The sequence below is a fragment of the Grammomys surdaster genome, unplaced genomic scaffold (assembly GCF_004785775.1).
Source record: "Grammomys surdaster isolate TR1022 unplaced genomic scaffold, NIH_TR_1.0 171, whole genome shotgun sequence".
NCBI classification, from domain to species: Eukaryota; Metazoa; Chordata; class Mammalia; order Rodentia; family Muridae; genus Grammomys; species Grammomys surdaster.
In genome coordinates this window covers 4,478,371-4,485,098 of record NW_021604619.1, presented here as the reverse complement: position 1 = coordinate 4,485,098, position 6,728 = coordinate 4,478,371, and positions in this window count along the sequence as shown.

The window sequence follows — 6,728 nt, the reverse complement described above, 5'->3', positions numbered from 1 at the left end:
ATAGATAGATAGATAGATAGATAGATAGATAGATAGATAGATAGATAAAAAATAAGAATAGATTATTTTCATGTCTGAAGCCTATTTCCTAGGGAAGTAGGTTCAGATACTTTGGTCATCCTGATAAGTCCTTAGAAACAATCATCACTGGGGAGTTCACATAATTGTGTTTAATGCCTTGCTTTTTCTTTGACTATTTGTGTTTATTGTATTGCTAGACCTCAACTTAGAACTAACCTTAGTACATACATGCATGTAATCAAAATGGTATAAAAGCATAAAGGAGAAGCGGGGATGGGGTAGGGTTTTCTAGGGAGGGGAAATGGGGAAAGGTGATGGCATGTGTATTGTAAACAAATAAAATATCCAATAAAAAATAATTAAAAAGATGAACATATCATTAATACGCAATGTATTTTACATATGTATGTTAATCACATGAGAGAAAATAAGCTCTAAAATTAAAGATTATTCTTTTAAAAAAATAAAAAAGAAAAAGGAAAAAGAAAGAGATGCAGGTGTTTTGTTGATGAAGGTGACTTTTCTGTTTTTGGTTGGTTGGTTATTTTTTGCTTCCTTTGATACAGTCTCACTATGTATCTCTGGCTAGGATAAGATGTTCTATTTAAACTAGATAGGTCTGAAACTCATGGAGATTGGCCTGATGCTAAAACTAAAGGTACAGGAATATTCTACACCACTAAGCCCCTGAAATTGTTTTCACACACTCTCAAGCCCCTGAAATTGTTTTCACACAATTGACTCTCTTGGATACCAATAATTTATTGTATATTAGAAAAGATTGAAATAGTGGAAATGGGATAAAGTAGAATTAATATTTTATAACATATTTAAAATGTTCATTATCCACCAAATACTACCTCCAAAGGTGATATATGAAGTATGTAAAATGTAGAAAAAACCTATCCAAATATCAGGTAATGAATAAATAAGTAAAATCTATAATTATATGATCTCAACATTAAATCAAATGTGCTATTTTCTTAATATCATGTAACATAAGGGAAAATAAAGTTTTAATTTACTAGAAATATAAGAATTATTAGGAACTTCAGAGATGTCTCAGTAAATAATAGCTCCAGGGTCACAAGTTCAGTTCCAAGCAGCCATATTGGGTAGCTCACAAGTGTCTAAAATTCCAGCCCAAAAGAATGATCCTATTTTCTGAATTCACACACCTGCGGACATGTGGCACATACAAAGAGACACTCACAGGCATCTAAGTGAAAAGTCAAATTAAAAAATTCAAAGCATGTTTAGAAATCAAGTAGAAATAGAAATTTTTCTTGAACTGTAATTATTACATAACATATTTTTTCTTTAATTATATTGTAAGTGGTAAAGTAACAACGTAACTTTGCTGAACCTAAAGCTTTGATGAACTTCTTTGGAAATATTATTTAGGTGTAAGTATGAGAATAGAGAAGTGTTGGGATTAACATTTCAAGAACTTGGATTAAGTTCTATAACACTTCTCCCTCCAGTTCCCTAATCAACCAAGGGCTTTGCATATTTGCGGAACTCAAAATGTAAAGGAACAAATTTGAATTTCGAGGAGAAATTCAACTGTCTTCTAATGTTGTATATGAGACTAAAGTTACTGCTGGAGAGTTATCAGCTACTATTTTATTAACACATCTTTATTTTTATTCTTTACTTTTTTCTTACAGTCTAGACTTTATCCCCTTCTCTGTCTACCCTCTGACTATCCCACATCCTGTAAGTTCCCTCCTCCTCCCCCACCCACCCAGGTCTACGAGAGGATGTCTCCACCCCTCAACCTCACCCCACCAGACCTCCTCACTCCCTGGGGCCTCAAGTCTCTTGAGGATTAGGGGCATCTTCTCTCACTGAGGCTAGACCAGGCATTCCTCTGCTCTATATGTGTCCGGGGCCTAATGTCAGCTGGTGTATGCTGCCTGGTTGGTGGCTCAGTATCTGAAAGCTCTAGTGTGTCCTAGTCTTTCTATAGGGTTTCCCTCCTTCTCAGCTTCTTCCCGCTTTTCCCTAATTCAATCACAGGGATCACCAGCTTTTGTCCATTGGTTAGGTCTAAATATCTTGATCTTACTGTATTAGCTGCTTGTTGGATCTTTTGGAGGACAGTTATGAAAATAAACGGTATTTGATTCTGTCTCATAGTCTGGTGTACTTTAGTCATAAATGCCTGGCTTATATTTTAAAATTAGACTCAGATTCATAGAGGTTATAGAAACAAAGAAGAAAAAATAGTTGAGTCTGTTATACTTAGAATCAACTGTGATACTTGACCTCCTTCTCATTTAGCCATGTTTTCCTTGCTTTCTATGAGCAATGTTTAGATGTTTAATGTTTGTGAGTTTTCTTAATTTTCGACATCACTCATTTTTATGTAAGCTCTGGACTTAAAGAGTTTGCCTTGCATAGGCACAATACATATGTGTTCTCTCTTGTTCTTAGCAATTGGGAGCTTTTGAAGGAATCTTCTTAGAGCTCATGTAGGTACTCACAGACCCAACTGGTCATGCTGGTCTTCCCATTCAGATCCTATTTAGAACACCTTTAATCTAGCATCATGAAGGAAATGAAAATGGTTCAAGAATTGGCAATTTATGACCCCATGGATTACTACATGCAAAAGACCAGTCTGCACATAGCTTATTGTCTTAAATCTACATGGATAAACCCCTCTGTGACACAGTGAAGACAACTTGAGGCTTAGAACATGCGGCAGGCACTTGCATAACCAAAAAAAAATTCCTCTAAATACTGTTGTCAGAATTTTGTGACAATATCGCCAGAGTTGAATATCACACAAATTCTTATCTGGGGGCATCTTATCACTTGGGAGTGATGGAAATGTCACAGGCTGTGAAGGATATAAGCATTGCACCAATTAGTAAGAAGTTTAAAGAAATGGATTCTTAGTGAGAAATGGAAGCCTTCAAATGTATTTAAATTATCATGGTGTCAGCAATACATAGAAGATCCAGAATATTTGGATTTTAATTTTTCTCTCCATAGCTTTTATTTCAGTACAACCCAGCTGACAGCCTTTGGAATTTGGCATGCTCTGGACACATCATTTTGTGAAATTAAATGTTTCTAAACCGTGCTTTCTTCCATTAAGCAAACATAACAACTACTATGTTTGCTATGGTACTAAGAAATCAAAGTGTTTATATCTACAAAATTATAATTGATGGAATTCTTAAAGTCTTTAAAGCTACAGATACTGATATCTTTCTCATATTGAATAGTTGTGCTATAAAATATAAATTAAAATAAGCAAATAAAATATAAATACTACAGTAGTCCTCTAAATAGAAAACTGCTAAATTCCTTGTCTTCTTAAACAAATTTAAATGCTTTATGAAATTTGAAAATGTCCTTGTAAACAGTATATTTAACATAACAATGCTTACAAATTATAATTATTGTGCATTCTTGTGTCAGGTTTAGATCAATTTGGAGCATTTTAATTTAAACCTTTACCATCATGTAATAAATTCCACATAATTTCCTGTGTGAAGAGGTGTTAAGGACTAGCTAATCATCTCATGGAATAACCTACTGTATGCCCCTAGCTAAAGCTTCATCTGAACATTGCAAACGAATGTACTAAGTAACCATCAATAACTTATGAGTTATTGACAGGGAAGGTGGAAAAGTCTGCATAAACATTATTTTATGCCTCTACTTTTAGATCTAACAAACTCAGTTTTAGTTGCTATGTCCTTACCACTAGGGGTTAAGAATGAACTGAAGAAAATAAATGTATATCAAAGTTGCTAGAGTGTGGGGAGAGAAGGATTTTCAAGATGACAGAGTGCCTGTTCTGCCTGTATATATAGACACGAGGAGACACTCTCTGGGACCAGTAGCAATCGTTTCTGTCATCTCCAAATACAGGGAATGATTGCCCAGCAGGGCTTCTCAGACTGCTTAAAACTCCCATACATCTGACCTGCCTCTTCCATGAAACAGCCTCATCATTTGAGTGCTCTGTGCAAGCAGGAGAGGGATGATTTCCTTTTGTTATCAAAGCATCCCTTTCTGGCATCATCTCTTCTGTGCTTTCAATTCTACTAGAAATGACAAGTGAACATGAAATAGGGGACTAACTCAGATGAACTGAAAGCACACAACTCACTTTCCCAGCTTTGTAGAGTTTAGCGAAAATAATTAAGAAGACTCCTGTTACAAGCATTTGCAATCTCTCTTATCCTTTATAAAGTGTCTCCCAGGGATCCAGCTTTATGGCAGTAGTTAAGCCTAAATATCAGGGAAAAGTTAAACATACTGTTTGAAAATGTAGCTTTGATATTATAACTACAGTATGCCATTGAAAAGAGCTTTAGATAAGATATTAGAATTTATTAAATTATTCACCACGAAGTAAGAGTTTACTGAAAATAAATGTGAGTTTTCAAGGACTTTTGCGTATCAATAAGAAAAAATTATTCATTTAGAGGAAATGCTGATCTTTAAAGATAACATATTTCATTAAAATATGGTGGTGGACTAAAGATATATATTAGCATTTGCCATATATATGTCTTATCCCTAGTTGGAAAAATTATATATGGAAGTATGTGAATATGACATCAACTACCTGGCCAATCACAGCCACATTTGATTAATTTCACTTAACAATTGCATAGATATTTTTCCTAAGATATTACTTTATTACCTCTGATGTCTATTTTATTTTCCCTTCTGGGTAAGATTCAAGCATCTTACCTTGGGCCTTCCTTATGACTTTGCATCTTTAGGTATGTGGATTGTAGCTTGAAAAGGAGCAGGAGTGGTGTGGAGAGACTAGGAGATAAAATGGAAATCATTGTGGGGGATCTCTAGAACAAGAGAGGCTTTTGGGAGTCTAAGCAGGTGACCTAAGCTGAGATTTCTACCAGTGTGGGATATGGAACCTGAAGAGGTCACCTTTATAGCAGGCAGGACTTCCAGTGAAGATAGAGGGAAAACAACCCACTCACAAAACCTTTGAACCAACTTTGTCCTTCCTACAATAAGTTCAGGTATAAAGATGAAGCAGAGATTGAGGAAATGGCCAACCAATGACTGGCCCAACTTATATATCACCCCATGGAGTAGAGCCAACCTCTGACACTTTTAATGATACTCTGCTATGCTTGCAGACACCATCCTAGCATAACTGTCTTCTGAGAGGCTTTACCCAGCAACTGATGGAAACAAATGCAGAAACCAACAGCCAAACAATAGGTAGATACAAATAATTGCAATCTTGTGGAAGAGTTTGGATTGGGGCAGATTGAAGGAGCAAGAGGGATCAAGAACACCACAAGAAGACCTGCTGGGCAAGCTAACCTAGGTCTCTGGAGACTCACAGAGACTGAATCACTAACAAAAGAGCTTGTATGGACAAGACTTAGGTAACCTACTTTGAGGTAACAGATACGCAACTTGTTCTTCATGTGAGTCCTCTAATAATTACAGTGAGGGCTGTTTTTGATTTTGTTGCCTGCCTTTGGATCCATTTCCTATAGGTGGTCTGCCTTATCTGGCCAAAGTAGGAGAGGGTGTATTTAGTCCTGCTGTGACTTGATGATGCAAGGATGGGTTGGTACCCATGGAAAGTGAAAGAATAGGGGAGGATGTATGAAGGTGGAACTGGAATGAGTGAAGCCAGGGTAGTCGTGACTAGATTGTAAAGTGATTAAATAAATTATATAATGAGGACAAAAATATGTTGCTGTATATTGATGGCTTGCCATCAGCAAAGAAACTTAGAGACAATGTAACTTGGGCTCACTTGTAACACAGCCACTGCTGACTCAGACATTCTGACCTTGATGTAGACATAGTTTCCTCAGCTATGTATTCACCTGAAGTCACATAAAGGGGAAGGAGTCAAAGACAGACCATTGCATAATTAGATATTTATTAAAAATAAAAAGGAACTTGAGTACACCTCTACCCACCATACAAGCCAATGTATAGACCTGAATCCATCTCTTTCATGCACATTCAGTCCTATGGCTAATCCACATGGGGATCTCACAGTATAAAGAGGCAGGCTGGCATTGCTGCCAGATCTCCAGAGTGTTCCCTCTACTCCCGCCCACCTGACCAGTCCAGTGTGGCCAGCATCTCAATCACTTTCTCTTCATTTGTGAACCCTGTCCCTGTTCCTGCGTCCTTAGATGTGAGGATCCTCCAGGTTACACACACAATTTGTGACAAATAACATCCATCTACCTAGTAAGACTTCAGGGGACTGTTACCATTTCACAGATAAGGAAGCCTAGACTCAGATCTGAGAGAGGGGGAGACTTTCTCTTGAGGCAAAATGAAGCCACTCTATCCACCATTGCTTTCAAGAATATTCCAGAGCTGAATATTAACCTATCCACACACATTGAGGTGGACAATGTACCAAGACCCTGAAGATCCTTTCTGGGCCAAGTGTGCAAATAGCTTTGTAACTGCTTCACTTCCAACAAAGTATCTTAGATGCTATATTCCTACTAAAAGTTATAGACTTATGTTCTGGGCTACTACAAAAAAGACATTATCTCTAAATAGCAAGCCCAAACTCTGTTGATATGATACATGTAATCCAGTTAATATCATTTTTATTTTTATTAGGTTTTACTTGGAAACCTGTACAGTATTTCTTTAAGTTTGTATTTAAAGGAGAGAGAGAGAGAGAGAGAGAGAGAGAGAGAGAGAGAGAGAGAGAGAGA